Below are 20,582 nucleotides of genomic sequence, written 5' to 3'. Positions count from 1 at the left end.
AGCCGCAAACTCGGCGAAACACGTGTCCTCCGGTGCTGTCGCATCGTTCAATGAGTATCTGTTTCTCGACGTGCAGCCATAGAAGCCATTTTAATCTGTAAGTTTGAATTTCAAACACGTCTAGCATCATTTTCTTATTTTTCTAATGGCTTTCCCCCCCTCTTTATAATTCACTGGCTTGCACTGTGGCATTGAGGAGTGCTCAGTCACCCTCCCAGGTGTATATCGCTCGCTGAGTGACCCCTGGTTTGCCAATCCCGAACGATGCGCAGCTACCCAGGGCCGACGAGCCGCAAACTCGGCGAAACACGTGTCCTCCGGTGCGGTCGCATCGTTCAATGAGTATCTGTTTCTCGACGTGCAGCCATAGAAGCCATTTTAATCTGTAAGTTTGAATTTCAAACACGTCTAGCATCATTTTCTTATTTTTCTAATGGCTTTTCCCCCCTCTTTATAATTCACTGGCTTGCACTGTGGCATTGAGGAGTGCTCAGTCACACTCCCAGGTGTATATCGCTCGCTGAGTGACCCCTGGTTTGCCAATCCCGAACGATGCGCAGCTACCCAGGGCCGACGGGCCGCAAACTCGGCGAAACACGTGTCCTCTGGTGCGGTCGCATCGTTCAATGAGTATCTGTTTCTCGACGTGCAGCCATAGAAGCCATTTTAATCTGTAAGTTTGAATTTCAAACACGTCTAGCATCATTTTCTTATTTTTCTAATGGCTTTTCCCCCTCTTTATAATTCACTGGCTTGCACTGTGGCATTGAGGAGTGCTCAGTCACCCTCCCAGGTGTATATCGCTCGCTGAGTGACCCCTGGTTTGCCAATCCCGAACGATGCGCAGCTACCCAGGGCCGACGAGCCGCAAACTCGGCGAAACACGTGTCCTCTGGTGCTGTCGCATCGTTCAATGAGTATCTGTTTCTCGACGTGCAGCCATAGAAGGCATTTTAATCTGTAAGTTTGAATTTCAAACACGCCTAGCATCATTTTCTTATTTTTCTAATGGCTTTTGCCCCCTCTTTATAATTCACTGGCTTGCACTGTGGCATTGAGGAGTGCTCAGTCACCCTCCCAGGTGTATATCGCTCGCTGAGTGACCCCTGGTTTGCCAATCCCGAACGATGCGCAGCTACCCAGGGCCGACGAGCCGCACACACGGCGAAACACGTGTCCTCTGGTGCTGTCGCATTGTTCAATGAGTATCTGTTTCTCTACGTGCAGCCATAGAAGCCATTTTAATCTGTAAGCTTGAATTTCAAACACGTCTAGCATCATTTTCTTATTTTTCTAATGGCTTTTCCCCCCTCTTTATAATTCACTGGCTTGCACTGTGGCATTGAGGAGTGCTCAGTCACCCTCCCAGGTGTATATCGCTCGCTGAGTGACCCCTGGTTTGCCAATCCCGAACGATGCGCAGCTACCCAGGGCCGACGAGCCGCACACACGGCGAAACACGTGTCCTCTGGTGCTGTCGCATTGTTCAATGAGTATCTGTTTCTCTACGTGCTGCCATAGAAGCCATTTTAATCTGTAAGCTTGAATTTCAAACACGTCTAGCATCATTTTCTTATTTTTCTAATGGCTTTTCCCCCCTCTTTATAATTCACTGGCTTGCACTGTGGCATTGAGGAGTGCTCAGTCACCCTCCCAGGTGTATATCGCTCGCTGAGTGACCCCTGGTTTGCCAATCCCGAACGATGCGCAGCTACCCAGGGCCGACGAGCCGCAAACACGGCGAAACACGTGTCCTCTGGTGCTGTCGCATCGTTCAATGAGTATCTGTTTCTCTACGTGCAGCCATAGAAGCCATTTTAATCTGTAAGTTTGAATTTCAAACACGTCTAGCATCATTTTCTTATTTTTCTAATGGCTTTCCCCCTCTCTTTATATATATATATATATCTTGAAAAGTTGGAGTTGGATCGGACGGCTACGTAATTATAGTTGGAATATATTCGGCCTGTCTGTCCTAGCAGCCATCGTAAAATAATATCTTGAAAAGTTGGAGTTGGATCGGACGGCTACGTAATTATAGTTGGTCTGTCCTAGCAGCCATCGTAGAATAATATCTTGAAAAGTTGGAGTTGGATCGGACGGCTACGTAATTATAGTTGTCTGTCCTAGCAGCCATCGTAGAATAAACACATGCCGGGCCCAATACGTGGGTCAGACAAAAACTTCTTTCCGAATTAGATTCAACAATCACCGATCGGATGTTACCAAGAAACCTAACCTTCCAGTCTCACGCCATTTCAAACAACCAGAACATTCAATCAACGAAGCCTCAGTTTTTATTCTCCAATCGAAATTTGCCTCCGACCGCTCCCGGGAACAACGGGAATCTGACCTAATTTACAAATTCCGGTCGGCCATTAACGAGGACCCTGGCATGCTGTCAACAATAAGAAGTTTAACAACCTAGATAAGACCCTGTTGCCTTTTCTCGTTTCAGCCAGATCAAAATCCCCACTGACCCACAAGGACGATGATCCCACTCCTGGACCTGACACAAAAGCGCCCTGGAATTTCCCCAATTGACAACCGCCAGGTGGCGGGAATTTCCCCCAACCGACCACTTTATTCTCAAGCTCCTTATCAGCCTCGTGGCCACATTTAGCTCTTTTGTCCCGAAGAAGGCGGAGCTTCCGCCGTAACGTAGACATCCTCCCTAACTTTTACAATTTTTAAGTTTTAATAAACCCCTTTTTTGTTACTTCCCCTACTTTCGTCTTCTGTCTCCCATTTATTTCAACTATATATATATATATATATATATATATATATATATGTTTGTAACTCAAACGTCGCCATGCCAGTACTGGACAGCTGTTTCGGCCTTGTTGGGCCTCATCAACAGTACGCAGGCAGGCAACGTTTGAGTGGATGGCGTCAGAAGGATCTTCATTCTTCTTCTTCGTCAGAACCTTCTGACGCCATCCACTCAAACGTTGCCTGCCTGCGTACTGTTGATGAGGCCCAACAAGGCCGAAACAGCTGTCCAGTACTGGCATGGCGACGTTTGAGTTACAAACATATGCTATACGTGCAGCCAAAGAGCTCCGGCTATTTTTTTCATTATATATATATATATATATAGCTGAAATGAAAATTGAAACACAGACTACGAAGGTACGGGAAGTAAGAAAAAAGGAATAATTTATTTACATTTAAAATACTTGGAATGCTAAAAGGGTTGTCTACGTTACGGCGGAAGCTCCGCCTTCGTCAGGACAAAAATATGTCGGTGATACACAGAGCTTATAAAGGCTTGCATAGTGACGTCATGGGGAAAGGGAAAACCCCGCCACCTGGCGGTTGTCAATGGGTCACGTTCGAGAATGTTGACTTGTCAGGTTCAAGTGTGATGTCATCGTCATTGGGGGAGTGGCTTTGTCCAGGTTGCGCCACCCATCCGGCTGAAAAGGAATTGGAAAAAAGTGCCTTATCTACGAGGTTAGACTTCTTATTGTTGATAGCATGCCGGGGTCTTCGTTAATGGTCGATTGGAATTTGTAGATTAGGTAGGATTCGCGTTGCTCTCGGAAGCGGTCAGAGTTGAAGTTTGACTGGAGAATAAAGATTGATACATCGTTAACAGAATGACCTGGCTGCTTGAAATGGCGGGAAACTGGAAGATTAGGTTTTTTGGTGACATCCGATCGGTGGTTGTTGAATCTGACTCCGAAAGAAGTGTTTGTCTGACCCACATATTGTGCTTGACATGCGTTACATTGGATTGCATAGATGACGTTCGAGGAATTGCAGTCTAGGTCTGCAATGATCTTGGCGGTAAAATTAGAGTTTGTGCTTTTGACTTCCTGCGTGGTCTGCATTAGTTTGCAAATCTGACAACGTCGGCCATTACATGGGTGACAACCAATCGAAGGGTTTATCGTACTGTTTACTTTAGAGCGGACTAAGTTATCCTGCAGATTACGTGTACGTCTGTAAGCGACACGTGGTGGTTCGGGAAAAATTTCCTTAGTGCGTTCGGACTGGAGGAGGATACTATGGTGGCGATTAAGTATGCTGTTAATGTTTGGGATAGTTCCGGTGAATGTTACAGTTAAGTTTACCGAATTGGTTTTCGAGTTTTTTTTTTTTTTTTTTTTGAAACAAGCTAATGCGATCTACTTTGCGAGCCCTGTTGAGAGCATCTTTCACCAGGTTCAGTGGATATTGACGATCAACGAAAGTTTGTTACAGCTGTTCTAAATTTTTTCCAAATCGCCATCATTTGAGCATATTTTCCTGTATCTAAGGCCTTGACTATAGGGGATGGCCAGTTTCGTGTGCCGCGGATGGCAGCTTTGAAATGATAAGTATTGTTGAGAATCGGTTGGCTATCTTGTAAGTTACGTGTACGTCTGTAAGCGACACGTAACTTACAAGATAGCTTGGTCCGCTCTAAAGTAGGCGAACCCACTAGCCCTCCGGCGGGCTGTCATCCATGTAATGGCAGGAGATGCCAGATTTGCAAGTTAATGCAGACCGCACAAACGGTCAGAAGTACGAATTCCAACTTTACCGTCAAGATCAACGCAGACGTAGACTGTAACTCATGCAACGTTATCTATGTAATCCAATGCAACACATGCCGGACCCAATACGTGGGTCAGACAAAAACTTCTTTCCGAATTAGATTCAACAATCACCGATCGGATGTTACGAAGAAACCTGATCTTCCAGTCTCACGCCATTTCAAACAACCAGAACATTCAACCAACGAAGCTTCAGTTTTTATTCTCCAGTCGAACTTTATCTCCGATCGCTCCCGGGAACAACGGGAATCTTACCTAATTTACAAATTCCGATCGGCCATTAACGAGGACCCTGGCAGGCTGTCAACAATAAGAAGTTTAACAACCTAGATAAGACCCTGTTGCCTTTTCTCGTTTCAGCGAGATCAAAATCCCCACTGACCCACAAGGACGATGACCCCACTCCTGGACCTGACACAAAAGCGCTCTGGAATTTCCCCAATTGACAACCGCCAGGTGGCTGGAATTTCCCCCAACCGACCACGTCATTCTCAAGCCCCTTATCAGCCTCGTGGCCGTAACGTAGACATCCTCCCTAACTTTTATAATTTTTAAGTTGTAATAAACCCCTTTTTTGTTACTTCCCCTACTTTCGTCTTCTGTCTCCCATTTATTTCAACTATAATTACGTAGCCGTCCGATCCAACTCCAACTTTTCAAGATAGAGGTAGTGTCACTTCCTATAAAGGTAGTGTCACTTCCCTGCACAGAGCTGACGAGCTCCAACTAGTGCGAAACACGGTGCACGATCAAATTATAAACATATGCTCAACGCGCAGCCACAGAGCTTCGGCTATTTTTCATTTGTGTGTCTATATATATGTATCTTCATTTGCGATGGAAGGGTGCTGTAGCGTTTAACATTCAGGTACCTAAACGCATCATCACACTTACTACGTAGGCTGACCTTTTCTGAGGCCTTAGAACTAGCCGTTAAGACACTGAAATATGCACGTAAAGGGAATAGGTACGAACACCGTCAAGAACGTATAAGGATTTACAGCAGTCCATATATAACAATAGTGGGCTATTTGACGAACAAAAAAAAAGAAGAAAAAGAAAAGTGATGTGGGCTGTGGCTTCGCGGCGGTATTTGCATATAAGTTTGCCCAGAGCACACGAAGCGGGAAAACAGCACGACCGCTCAAGTGGGCCAAGGTTTTCGCAGAACAGGAATGGAAAGGAGAGCTCCTGGTTCGACGCGCAGTTTAATCGCGCTATTGGTGCACGTGTGCGAGGTTCAGGGATTAGCCCGGCATAAATTAGCTTACGAAACCGTATAATAAAGCTCGAGATTTAGCGGGCGAACAGTCGGTTAGCGTGGGAGTCCTATTGCACAGGTTAGGTGGGCTAGTAGGAAGTGCCGACAATCCTTCTCGCAGAGAGAAAGGTTTTGCCTTTGTTTCGTTTAGCGCAAAGTCACGCGTAGGTGGATCAGGCCGTATGCACCGAGGGGATACCAGAAACTGACGGTTCTATTGTCCACAAGTTAGATTCGCTCCTTTCGACGCTCCAAAGGCATATTGAATGCACCGAGTAACGAAACCAAAAAATATCGCCCCAGGTAAAACAGTATCCCGTGTCTTCCGTATCCTATACCTAATCCTCATCCTACAGAATCCTAATTTATGCCATTGCAATGTGCGCGTGTCCCGAAAGAGTGTCTCTTGACACGGAAGTAATTAATTTCTGGTTTTGAGTAGCGTGGCACCATAATGAGCCTAATCTGCAAGGCGTCTGGCAACACTGGTCTTCGAAAGCCGATTTCCCTCTCCTTGGCATAGTTGCTTTCAGTTTTGCCTTCCAACGTGAAGGGGATAGCACAGACACGCCTTCTTGCTAGGAGACAAACGGCATAGCTCACCGTGACGTCACCTATTCGTGGAGAATCGCAAACTTTGAAGCCTTGCGGGTCACTTTGAAAATTCACGGAAGCGCGCAATGCTCACTGACTGAGTTGATACGTTACGTATTGAGTCATTGAATGTCGTTGATTCATATTACGAAATAAAATAAGTATCATGTCCTTGGTCCATTAATAGAATAATGTGTTGTCAATTTTCTGGTAGTGACGCCCACTGACTGACGGACATGAATAGACCCAAAGAGACTGCAGCGTAGCATGATAAGCATGACGTTACAAAGAGCTGTTGTTCACCATTACCATTGTCTCCGAACATTTAAAGGAGCACTGTAGTGACCCACAATTTTTTCTTTTTTCTTTTTAGTTTTTCGCTGGGATGCGTTCTGCCACGAATAAAATGAGCTCCAGCGAAAGAACGACTTGCGCGAGTGACCTACAGAGCGCGCGCGAGGCGTCTGTTCCGCGCACCTTTCAAAAATCCTTTCTTGTCAAAAGAGCTCATCGCAGAACGAGGAGACGTCGTGACGTAGTATGATCCCGAGGCACGTGACTCGTGACGCACAGCGGCACAGCTCAACCATGTGTAAGCGGCGCTTGAGTTGAGAAGAAGGAAACAATGAAGAAGAAAAAAGAAAGCCACGGGGACCGTGTCACGCGTGAATCGTGTCGGCCGTCCGCGACTACTCTCTCCGACTGTTTTTTTTTCTTTTTTTTTTGTAAATTCGATTGCACAGCTTTAATACGCCGCAGGGCGAAAATATTTTGCACAGTGACTCCCGATGGATAGCTTGACAGATGAGGCAGCGTTTTGAGGCATGCTAAATGTCAATTCGTTGCTCCTTTAAACTCGGATATCAAGCATGTTTCTAAAGCGGACCGGTACCGGGCAGTTTTTCCTGGTGCCTTACAGGTGCGATACAGTTTCCTCGAATACCTCGTCGTAATTTCCTTATAATGTACGTTATGAAGAAGGTAACAACCGTAACAACAGACAAATCGTGACTATGGCATGGTCAGGTGAGATAACGAGAAGGTAAATCTATCGTTGTCACTTGGCGAAATAATCTTTCTAGCGTGTTCGATTGACTTCATCTTGTTCCACACGGGATGTGCCCGTCAAGTGGCGCCGTGAGGACTTCTAATCCCGCTTAATTCCGTTGCAACGTTTACATAATACTTTCGCTGCGAGGGCATCAATCGAATAATCCCCACCTCTTATATATGCAACAACGTGGGTCGACGCCAATTACTCAAACGAGGAGTCTCACGTAGACCGTCCTCCATGCTGCTGAAGCACGAATATCTAAATGCAATGCCGCTGTTCGGTTCAATGCTCGTACGGCCTCTATCAAAGCTAAAGATATCAAATCACATTGGGTGGGAATGTGCTTGATGGATGAATGGATGGATGATACTATATCCGTAGAACTCGTAAATTGCGTATCGCTGCCCGTTACAAGGGCAAGCACTGGCAGGAAAGTAAACGGATGTTCTTACCTTTCTTGATTTCTTTTTCTTTCAGAAGCGTCTTGACATCCGTACGCTACATATATTTTGTTAAACGCGAGAGACGATACGTGGAAATTGTAGATGAATTGAAACTGTGAAACGAATCGAAACAATGTTTTTTCAGACTTACCACTAATTTACGTTTTAATTACATAAAATAAGCGTTATCATTTTCTGCCGTGATGTGAGAGCCACAGCCGACCATCACGCTAATTGATAAGTTATTACCGTAGGCTATGTACTCGCGTAAAATCCTTCAAACGCCCCGCCGCCCTGGCATGGAAGCTTATGAACCGATATAGCGCAGTATTTTCTCCTAAATTCGGTCCCTGGCTTACGATGCAGCGCCAACGCTTATTAAACTCTGAGCTACTCCGCCCCGCCGAATGCATATTGCTTCAGCACCGAGCACGATTCTGGGATGACGCAAATCGTCTGATACTCAATCTGGACCCAATACAGACCTGAAGCCGAAAGGGCAGTTGGAAAATATCCGTACTCTTGCGAGTATGAATGAACAATGTCACGTCAAGCGTCCTGGAAAAGCTGATCGTACCAGTGCGGCCTACGTTTCCATTTTTTTCTTTCTATTTCTTTTCTATTCTAGGACTTCAACGCGTAATGCGCCCCTGACAACCATTGAACAATCCACCAAAATGACCATACTGGCTTTCCTCATTTGCTGTCTTATGTTAATTGTTAAAAAAGGTCGACGCACGGCTCCGTCACAAAGCGAGATGAAGAAAATCATCATTCAGCGCCGTGGTTGACTTGTAGCGGGTTACGTCTCTCTGTCTGAGCGCGCCTTGAGAGTCCATTTACGACAGCCACACCAGTACCCCCCCCCCCCCTTCCCCGTATTCTTCATTTCTTTTCCCTGTTTCTGTCGTCCTGCCCGAACGGTGTCTTTTTGGCGCCCTTGAGGGAGGCTCCGGGGGGGGGTGGTAGACGCCGGCGGCTGAACACCGACCTCTGCGTTGCACGCGAACACGTGGGTTGGAAACGAGAAACTCAGTCCAGACGTAGACGTAAGCCTTCGTGCAAAGAGTGTGGTATAACACGTCACCTCACATGTTTTGTATGAAGGGGTTTGCAACAACGTCAGGTCGGGACTTGCCCAGAATGCCTCGCGTTCTGCAGGCACGCTTAGAGGTGCGAAGCCCCGGAAAAAAACCCCGAAAATTTTGTGGAAAAAAGTTTTTTTTTTTGTTTTTTTCCTTGTCTCCGGGAAAACAGCCCAAAATTTCCAGGCGACGAAATGCAAAAGTGTAAATTTCCGTGCATTTGATGCGTTCCAACCCCACACCGTGCCTTCGGTGCCTCTAATTCGCCAACAACCACCAACTTAGTGCTCTGTCTGGTCGCTCCAAAGGATCGCCATCGCATTCACATAATGTCCGAGTTTTGGTCGGAGTGGACAGGTTGTTCTAATTACCTATATCGCTGAGTAGACAGCTGTCTCATGGGATGCTCTGCTCTGCCTTTATGCCTAGATGATGAACACTACAAAAGCTTCTAGCTCATTGCATGCTGTGGTTTGCGAGCAATGCTTCGACTTAGCAGTAACCGCATTTGTTTCAATTCTGTCAAATTTTTCGGGAAAAGCGAAAAAAAAAAACGTTTTTTTCGAGCGATTCAAAATTTCCAAAAATTTTGCATCTCTAGCCGCACGCTGTCGTCCATGGAGCGCTATAAGGCAGAGCCTCCCTGTGAGCTGCGCAGTAAAAGTACGCTTCATGTGTCTGTGATATAGGAGTGACATCTATGAGACACAGCGAGTGCCATAAATGCACTAAACGCAAGGTGACGCGAAACTTTGTAAGACACTGAGATTGAAGGAGGGGGAGTGTGTGACACGGTGGTTGCGCTAGCACGACTGTTACGTGGTCTTGGAGAGTACTTTCCTGTTTATAGGAGAGGTTTTTCTTTTGTTTGTTTATGGCATTGAGGAGAGGATTGTCGATACGAAGTGCCGGCTGCGGTGGCGTGAATATCTCCTGGTCTCAGAGAGTGTGCTGTGGGGAGATGTCTGTGGCGTAACAAGCCAGTGGGACAATATCGACGAAAGCACTCCTGGAAAATAAATAACTGAATAATAAAAAGGGATTTTGAAACGGTCATATAATTCGTGGAGCTTGTGTTCAAATCCTTACAAATATAAAACTAATAAATTTGAGTCAAAGAATCGCACGCCACATACGTCAGCTTCGAAAATACATGAGAAATACGTTGTCCCTGCAACTGGTGTTTCTGAGCTGCATGCACTTCGTATGCTTGGCTTTTGCCATGACTTTTAAACCATGTAATTACAGCTTACTATGCCACGGTTGCGCGACATGATGTGGTTTCTGTTGCACGTCACCTCTATACCTTTCGTGTTGCTCTTGTACGTCGCACTGAGTCGTCGGCGTCGGCGTTCGTCACCAATGCTCCGGGACGAGTGAATCTTCATGAATCCTTGAAGACTTGGACCGACACATTTGTTGTTCATTGCATTTTAAATGCCGCGGAAATATGAAGAGAAATGGAGCTTTTTCGAAATCGCGTCATATCCCAGCGGTTCTCCGGCGAACCACCCTTGGCACAAACAACACCACGTGAGTACCATAGAGGACCAAAGCAGGTTGGAGTGGGTCACTCGAATTCGCCCGGTGTCCCCACTGCTACGCACTCCCGTCAGCCCCATCCAGCGCCATGTATTGAATACGGAGATAACCTTGTCCGACGCCACCAAGGTCATTGGTGCCAGGTCATAAGCAGTTGTGAAATGTCTATTTGTTCTATCCGCACTCAGTAGTTTCTAATTTATTAGTGCCAGCACGCACGCTTCAAGCATGTAGGAACCAGAATGATCGGCATTCTCTTCTCACTTATGTAATACCGAATTTTTTTAATTTCAATGTTGATTTCACTGCTGTATGGTCACTACCACGAAATTGGTGTGACCCCAACCGGCATTGCATATCATGTTTCCCGTCAATTCCACCCTCAACTCCAATTATAGCTTTAACCCGATTTACTTTCGATGGCTGTACCTTCCAAACTCATTTCCGCTACAATAGTGACTCTGTCGACTGGAGTGGGACAAACGACATTTCAGTAATCCTACATGAATGCCACCACAAAATCGCATAAGAGATTTTCCAAAGGTACGTTGAAACGCGCGGAGTGTTTGAGAGCGTAATGTCCTGAGGTACGTCGCGTGACTTCGCGTTGCCTCTTCTGATTTTCGCAAGTTGCCTTATGAGCTGTCTTCAGATATAGCTCGGGGTTCGTACATTCCAACATTACATACTCGCATATTAGAGATCATGAGATAATTCACTCGATAAGGCTGGTTGAAGACTAGCTCACCCGCGCCAGAACATGAAAGTTCGAAGTAGTTTCACCTGCGACGTGTATTAGAGTTAACCATACTAGCTTTTTTCTACGGCTACCGCCCTTACAAAAATGCCAAATGAGTACCTATAGAGAGCCAAATGTATTTTTATTGAGTCTATAGAAACTCAATAGAAAATCAGGTCCTAATGAGTTTCCTCCATAGAGAGTGAAAAGAATTCCATATGATTTTCCTAATTGTATTGGTAATGAGGAATATCAAAAGATTATCTATTGACTTCCAATTGAAATGCAAAGGTCATGCGTTCCGTCGCTTATACATAGTCTGACTAGTCTGACTCCATACTTGTCGATTACGCTATTTCTTTGCGATCCCATGAATAGATACACACGTGAAAACTAACTTTGCTACCGAGGAAAATTTCCATAAACACAAAGAGACAGATAAAACCTGACAACTTAGGTTTTTGTGAGCGCCTGTTATTTTTTTTTTCTCTGTCGTCATAATTTTGAGCAATAAACAATTGGAGTCATGTAGCCAAATGTGCCGTACACAAGGCAACACTTACTGGGCAGTTCTTTATATACTGTCAGAATGGGTTGCACATCATGCCTGCGATTAGCAAGCGTCATTGACACAGTCAAATGTTGAAAGACAAGGTCAATGTGCACTGCTTAGGGAAAGGAAAGGGGCAAAGGAAGTCTCTTTTGTTCAATGCACTGCAATGAACTGCGATAATAAGATCAAAAATAGTTTTCAAACAGTTAATTATAAACTAAAAAGTACTTGAAGACTTTTTATCGGAACTGAAAATATAAATATTTTTTACTATATTATAGTTATTTTGGAGGGATACGCATGGGGATACGAAAGCCGTCCCGATCGGAGGCTGCATATGCGTGGCTGAATCAGTCCTCTCCGGCGCCATCTTTGTTTTGGTGTTTGGTGAGATCGGTGGGCCCGCAGTTTGCATGGTTTGCACGTGAGAAAACTGTTCTTCGCACGCGTGCCGTTTCTCAGAATGTGTTCTATGAGATGGATTGCGAAGCAGCATTGGAATATTTTCCCGGTAAGTACTATAGCGGAACCCAGAGTAGGAGCAAGTATTCTCACAGAATCGAAAAAATCAAGATGGCATCCAAAGCCAGCGCTGCCGTGTCCTCGTTGCGGGCTGGGGAGAAGAAGAACCTGCGATTGCGGACCAAATTTCGGTGAGCTTATGTATGCTTGAATGAATTTTGTGTCTTGTCGACGCCAGTATGGTCGCTCTAATAAAAGTAATCACTCTTCCCAGTGTTACAACGTAGAAGACGACGTTGGGGGAACTGGGACGTGCCGCAACACGCTAGCAAGCAGTACAGGCGTCGCCACCCTTAACCGTAGCACGGGAGCTCGTGGCCTGCTTGCATGCCAGCGCCGCCTTGTGTCGATGGTGGGGCGTGCTGTGGTAGAGACTCTGGGGCCCTGGTGCACAAGCGCCCCCTCTCGCAAGGGCACGGAAAGCACGCACGGATCACCTACTCGGTTAGCTATCTGCAGACACTTCAACGATAAGAAAATCAGTATACGATCAAAAATATCAGTGTTTCTTTGGATATTTGCATCCACACAAACACGTTACCAAATCTTTCCTCAGCACCATGAAAAAAAAAAGAAAGAAAATTTGTGATAACACATATCATAGTGAACAGAACGCTCAGAGCAAACATGGGTGAGCCTACAGTGTTTGCATATGTCTCAAACTTATTTCAGAATATTGTGCCCCTCACGCTCGCCCTTCCGCAAACCGGCATTTAGATAAAGCGTGGTAGATAACGCACACGTGCGTTTATTGTGCCTGTTTTGCGAGGGCGTAAGGTGATACTGTACAGCAGGTGATCCATTCGTACCATGCCGATTACCCTGAGCTCAACCGATCGAGAGGGGGCGCTCGTGTACCATGGTCTTAGAGCCTCCACCCCAGCATCGACGCAAGGCGGCGCTGGTATGCAAGCAGGCCACGCGCTCCAGCGCTACGGTTAAGGGTGGCGACGCCTGTACCTGCTCGGAACGAAGAGGACACAAGTTGCAGTGTAGGCCGCGACTTTTCGTTGGTGTGTGCGAGTGTGTGTCTATGTTGACATCAACGAAGGAACCTCTCTGACACTATTCGCACACTAAGGCGCACAGCAGCTAGCCAGGTGAGTGTGAAATTTTAGGGTCTAACGAGGTCTGGCTTATTAATTAGCAGGTGTCGACATATAATGATCACAGCCTAACTTCGTCCTTAATCGTATGCTTTCAAACTCGTGCAATGAGATCTGCCCTTTTAACTCTGCAACCTTGCACGTTTTTCTCTATGTAACAGATCTGTTGTTTTCTTGCCTGGACGTGCGGCGTGTGTGCAGAAAAAGGAAAACCAGGAGTTGAAGTGCCAGCTGGACACCTCGCAGAACACAATCGGTATGTGTTGTGGATGCAGCATACAACTGTAGCAACATGTAGTGCTTTTGAATTATCCTCACAGGTGGAGCCGGGATTGTGAACACATTGCGGAGCTCTCCAGCCTAAAGTCCAGGACCAAGAATTTTCATTTTGTGTGACAAAGGTACATTACACCCATTAACATACTGAGTCATAACCTGTTCTTGACATGTAGGTATTATAAAAGTTATCAGGCATGGGATTGCAGTTTTGTAATTTAGCAATGTTATATGCGTAAGTTATACTGTGCTGTTTCTCCGTTGAAGAAATTTCGGATGAAACTGGTACACAGTAAGTTCGGTGCCATACAGTAATTCGTGACTACCTGTGCACATGGTAGTCATGCACTAAGGCCACATACTGAGAATGTGACTTCGGTCAAACCGTTGTGACCTTCAAAACCCTGCATACATCAGAAGCGCTCCACTTCAGGATGCTGCTTACAAATTGTGTTTAATTTTATGCGATACTACAAATGCAGTTTTTGCAGGTGTAAGCAAATATTTTGTGTGAGGTAGTATAGACGTGGAAGCAAATATTTTGTGTGAGATAGCATAGAACTGCCAGACAGCTACTTAATTAAAATGCATTAATTGACCACGTGACGAGTATTATTTATGGCGCGAATTTTCTTTTACAGTGCCGAAAGCAAGCCAAAACTGTGGAAGAAGTGCAGGTACTGCACTACCAGTTCTTTTTGAGAGCCAAGTGCTTCGACTAAAATTTGCGCCTGATTGGTGTAACAGCTGGCTGCGGTCCAGATACGTAGCAATGCCGTTGGGAGTCAAACTGCAATCAGCTCGATCAAGCAGTCTTTTCAAATTTTGGGAAATTTAATCACAACACAAGACTATTTGATATACGTGGAGGTTGTGCCTCCATTTTGTGTACGTGTTCGACTGAGCCCAAGTACATTAGTTGCAGAATTTCTGAAAAATTGGCTTAGTTTAAACAAGGACTGCCTCCTTTATGCTATCATGGATTTGCCGAAGAAGTTTGAATGAGAAAATATTCATGAATTTTCATTTCACATCTAGTGATTTGGTATATATGTATATATATATCTCACTAAATAGCAAGTCTGCTTGGACGTAGAATCCACCTGCAAACACTGCATCAATGCTCTCATCATAGGTTTTAGATCAACCGCTGTACAGAAGGAAAATAATCCTGTTTTTTGCATGTTTTGTATCCATGTTTGTGTTTCCATTTTAAAATGCATGCAGTATGCAGCTCACTTTTTGTATTTTAGTTTCCTATAGCTCCAAGAGTGGATGTCTGTCATGTCTAGAACATCATGTCTAGACTTGAGCTAATATTTGTGAATATAGGTTGCAATCATTGTCATTTTTATGTATGTACATGCACTTTGTCTTTTCAGGAGAGACACGTGGAAGATACCCTGTTGCGTCAGATACTCAACTGAAGAGGAGCCCCCCCCCCCCCCCCTTGTTGATAACAATGGAACCAAAAGTAGTATAAATAAAAAGCTTATGGTTCCTCATATGCCTGTTTTATGTGCTTGCATGCAACATTTATGGCGCTGAAAGCACACGACACACCTCTAAAGGAATTTTAAAGAAAAGCGATAGAAGCTCCATCATTAGTAGCTCATTGGAGTTTCTATAGAATTACGGTGGCCAATATTCCCTAAGAACTCAGTAGGGACACGTCAGGATCTCATTAGACTCGCAATTTCTATAGACTCTCTATAGAGTATTTAACGTGTCTATAAAGTCAATACAATAGAGTTTATTTAGAAAATCATTTCACATTTTTGTAAGGGCCAGGTGTTAGTCTGTTGAATCCAGTACCCAAATCATTCCGTTTTTAATTTTAATCTACGTATAAAATGTGGTTGGCACTGACATTTCACTGTGGTTCCTTCTGTCTTTCTCGTTGCCAAAAGGTTCGATGTCTTTCGTATAAGCCCTTTGAACGTATTATAGGTGTTGTTACACTTTAGCAAATGTACTTTACATCATGCGTCCATTGTGCTTAGACAAAAAATAAATAAATTACGTGTCGTACTTGGCGAGATACAGACCGTTAAACAGGAGGTCTGACCCAGAATCCTGGACCTCCACTCCACACTCCCCAAAGAAAAGAGAGGGCCACGGAAGTGTCCTCTCAGGCTGGCCAAACTGCCAGCCCAAACGAGACTGCAACAACCTCATCAGAGGTTGCTGGCTCCCCTTCTGTTTGGGACGAGATTACAAGCTATCCGTCCCAAGCCATAACAATGGAAGTTGACGACGACGACCGCTCATCACAGAAGTCGTCGTCGAGTCTTCCAGCTGTGGTGGGAAGGACAAGCGGGAGAAGTCAGGTGGTATAGGTAAGCATTAGGAGCAGCACAAAATACCCCCACCAAGAATACAGGCTCCATAAAGCCATGCAGAGACAAATTCACAGAAAATACACATACTACACAATGCAGGTGTTCCTTTTCCTCCTCCTAATTATCTTAATGAATCCTAGCAATATCCTTCAGTGGAATTGCCGAGGCCTGCTCACAAATATAGATGATGTTCACTATCTTTGTGAGACACACACTGCCGCCTGTATTTGCATGCAGGAAACTTATCTGAACCCCTGTAACGCTAATCCATTCAGACAATGGAATATCTTTAGGAAGGACCGATCCAACACAGCACGAGCTTCTGGAGGTGTCGCAGTTCTGACACGAAAACACCTTCCTGCAAGGCACCCATTCCACTAAACACAACACTTGAGGCTGTTGCTATTCACATTTGTTTCGATGATGTAACAACTGTATGTTTTCTTTATCTTCCACCTTCGATGGCTGTTGAACAGAAACAAATAGAAGATATTTTGGACCAGCTTCCCCCACCGTTCATCCTGCTTGGAGATTTCAATGCACAGAACATCTTGTGGGGGAGCCAAAAAACATATAGTCGTGGGAGAATGGTGGAACGAGTCCTCATTGCAAGGCCTGTCTGCTTACTAAATACGGGATTGCCAACATATGTAAACTCTGCATCAATATCTTTTTCCGCAATAGGCATCTCCTTGTGCAGTTCGTCTCTTTTCCACTGCATGGACTGGAAGTTGAACAGAATCCACGAGGTAGCGACCATTTTCCGGTCATTATTAAATTGCATGGTTACACTAACAACATGAAAACACGTCCACCACGGTGGAAATTACAAGAGGCAAATTGGGACATATTTGAAAGAGAAGCAAATTTCCTGTCTTCTGCTTTTCAGGGTTTGAATGTTGAGGAGGCAAATAAGTTGATCACTCATACAATTATAAATGCCGCTGAACAGTCTGTTCCGCAAACATCTGCCCGACTCCCCAAGCGCTCCAAGCCTTGGTGGACGAGCGATTGTGGAAGCACACGCAAAGAACAAAACCGAGCGTGGGGTGTCTTTCGACGGCATCCCACTACAACAAACCTAATTGCTTTCCGGAGAGCTCGGGCGAAAGCACGTTGGACGCGAAGGCAAGCAAACAAAGAGTCTTGGAGAAATTTCGTATCATCCTTAAATAGTAACACTCCATCAAAAATAATATGGGACAGACTAAAGAAAATCAAGGGCGACTATACAAGCTTCTGTGTACCATTGTTAGAAATAAATGGTACAGTGTGTCAAAGTATGGAGGAGCAGGCCAATGCCCTCGGGGAACATTTCCAACAAGTGTCAAGTTCATCCCATTACAGCCGAGATTTTCTAAAAATTAAATCATCTGCTGAAAGGCAAACAATTGACAGTGGGTCAGATGAGAGGTGTGGTTACAATTTACCTTTTTCAATGGCAGAGCTACAAAGGGCTCTGTCACCTCCTAAAAACTCGGCACCTGGACATGATCGCATAGTGTGCTCCATGCTTAAACATCTATCTTTAACTGCATTCAAGTCTGTCCTGGATTTCTTTAATTTTGTCTGGCGAGAAGGTGTTCTCCCTTCTGGATGGAAGGAGGCACCATACACTCTAAATCCGGCACCCGATATGTACCGCATGAAAGAGGACTCGCACCTGGGCCAAGCGGTACACATGAGGTACAGTCCTGAAACAGCAGGTACAGTTCGTGACCATTGCGAAATTCAAACGGTAGAAGGGCTCCGAGACCCATCCGTACCGGCTAGGCACCTTTTCACCGCGATCTGTAGCAGCTGTACCTCATGTGTACCGCGTGTTTCCGGCGCATGAGTACGAACGCCTTCTCACGATCTCCATGCGCTGCAAAAATATTTCGTGTGATTTCGAATACCAGTTTATAAATTCCCTTATGCAGCAGTGCCGTAATGGATCAGCACTATCAAAGAAGTGCAATAACTAGAACCTGTGACAGTGAGGGGTCGCACGTTTGGGAAGAATGCGTTTCTTGCAACCGCTGGCAAATCAGTTTGTTTTGAAACGTCGGGGAGCGAGGACGAATCTGCTCGGTCTTTGAAGAAACTCGTTCGACGCTTTCAAGATTGGAGTCACTTAAGGTGCGTATTATATCTATGAAGTAATTATTCGTCCGCACGACGCATTTTCGTTCATCTTCGCTCTGATTCCCAGTGGTCCTGATCACCGGCAGGCTGGACACAACGACTGAGGGACGGAGACAACGAACTTTGCGCTTCATGCACGAACGTTGATGCGTGTATTAGAGAAGCCTACATTTACACCTGGATTACACAAGCAGTTAGGCACGTTTCGGTTGTTGGATTTTTTTACATTGTATTTTCTCCTAGGTTACGTCCAGTAACAGTTATGATGTCGTAAATGGGTGAATGAATCATCTTCTGTGGTTGGTGTTACGTTTTGCGGAAGAAACGGAAGTTGGGGAAGAACAGCAATCCAAAGGTGTGGAAGAGATATAGAAGCGTGACCACAGAGCAGCTGCAACGGTGAAGGAGAGATGCAGTGGTCAGCGTCCATCCATATACGTTGTGCCATGTGTGTTCGGCGTTTGTGGCTCATGACAATGCACGCTCGCGATGGACAAGCATCACCCCTGAAATGGATGTAATTTTCGAATAAAGATATTTGTTTGTGGTATTTATCGTACAACGTAGCTTCCTGGGGCTGTTAGTATATCGTAGAGGAGGGGAACCACCCCGACGGGTAGGCCTAAATCGCTGCGCGCTATCCGTTACATGTACCGCATGTGAGGGCGCGTGTACCTCTTAAATTTAAGAGGTACATTTTTTTAAAAAAAATGTACCTTTTGGCCAAGCGGTACTTAACCGTTACATATGCGTTACCTGCTTTAGAGTGTAGTGCCACTGCTGAAGCCAGGAAAAGATCCCTCGCACCCGTGCACTTACCTACCCATAGCGCTGACAAGTTGTCTGGGGAAGTCTTTTGAGCGCACGGTCAACAACCGTCTTATGTATTTTCTAGAACAAAATAATTGTTTAGATAAATATCAATGTGGCTTTAGAACTGCGTGCTCAACGGTCGACCAACTTTTGCGTTTGGAGACTACCATTAGAGAAGCCTTCGTCAGGAAACAGCACTGTATGTCTGTGTTCTTCGATCTAGAGAAGGCATACGATACAGCATGGCGATACGTTATCCTTCGAGACTTGCATGCACTTGGTATACGTGGTAGAATGTTACAATGCATTACCAATTTCCTACAGGACAACACTATCTCGTCCATTCATCCAGGAAAATGGTGTCCCGCAGGGATCCGTACTTAGCGTGACCCTTTTCATCGTAAAAATGACCTCTTGAGCAAGTGTTATCCCTTCATCAATCATATACTCGTTGTACGTCAACGATGTTCAGATTTCTTATTGCTCCTCTAACCTATCGGTGTGCGAACGTCAGCTACAGCTAACAATAAATAAACTGGTTAAATGGCCTCAGGAAAACGACTTCAAATTCTCTCCCGACAAGACAGTTTGTGTTCGTTTCTCGAAAGTTCGGGGAATGTTCCCAGAGCCCACCCTTTCTATGTGCAACCAAAGTATAAGCGTGAAATCTGAACACATATTCCTCGGTCTCATTTTCGACGAAAAACTCATTCTCGCATCACCTGGGGCTGCGCCTGGTCCTTGGAGCTTTCCGGACCTCGCCTGTCGAGAGCCTTTACGTAGAAACCAATGAGTGGTCTCTCGAAAGGCGGCGGTTCTACCTGAGTACGTCGTATGCATTAAGGATTAGAGGCTATACCCACAAAACCCGGCGATCCCTGCTATAAGAGACACACAATATAAACAACTCTTTTTGAACAGGCCTTCAACGGTATTGCCATTTAGTATGCGCATGTCACTGGAAATTGAGCACTATGGCTTATATATATATGGCATATATACCGGAATATAACTCCATGATCTTTGAGTGCAGTAAAAAAATCCCTCCATGGCAACCTCATCCAAAATGTGATAGATCACTCACTAGATATCACAAACGTAATACCCCAAACATTGTACTGAAACAGGAATTTGAGCACCTAAGGGAAATCTTTGGCAATCATGTTGAATTCTACACGGATGGATTGAAAACAAATACTAGGGTTTTATGTGCTATGGTTACTGGAATTGTCACACGTTCACACCGGCTACAGAGCACCATGTCTATTTTTACTGCTGAAGTGTATGGAATAATTTTAGCCCTCAACTACATCCTACAAAACCACATAAGATCCTCAGTAATATACACAGATTCTCTCAGTTCTCTGCAGGGTATTTGTAACATACACCCCACTAAAAACCTGGTAGTTGATCGTGCAAGGAGCCTTGCAAGCACAATAGCTAATAGGGCCTATCAGTTACTCTTGTGCTGGGTACCCAGTCATGTTGGAATACCTGGCAATGAATGAGCTGATCATGCTACTACGGCTGCGTTAACAGGTGACATAACCCCTTTCGAAATTCCATATCAAGATTTCA

The 20,582-nt window shown here is 45.1% G+C and overlaps 1 protein-coding gene and 1 long non-coding RNA gene across 2 annotated transcripts in view; both read left to right on the top strand.

The window, feature by feature from the left end:
* Positions 1-20,582, top strand: part of LOC135378473 (neuropilin and tolloid-like protein 1) — a 758,425-nt gene that overhangs the window by 58,167 nt on the left and 679,676 nt on the right. The gene's annotated exons all lie outside the window — the stretch shown is intronic.
* Positions 13,294-13,868, top strand: LOC135366488 (uncharacterized). The gene is made up of 3 exons (XR_010414192.1): positions 13,294-13,440; positions 13,608-13,702; positions 13,767-13,868. It is a non-coding gene; the product is annotated as an uncharacterized LOC135366488 (long non-coding RNA).

The sequence above is a fragment of the Ornithodoros turicata genome, chromosome 1, assembly GCF_037126465.1.
Source record: "Ornithodoros turicata isolate Travis chromosome 1, ASM3712646v1, whole genome shotgun sequence".
Lineage (NCBI taxonomy): Eukaryota > Metazoa > Arthropoda > Arachnida > Ixodida > Argasidae > Ornithodoros > Ornithodoros turicata.
Note: the sequence above shows the minus strand (reverse complement) of the source record. Positions and strands in the feature narration are given on the sequence as shown.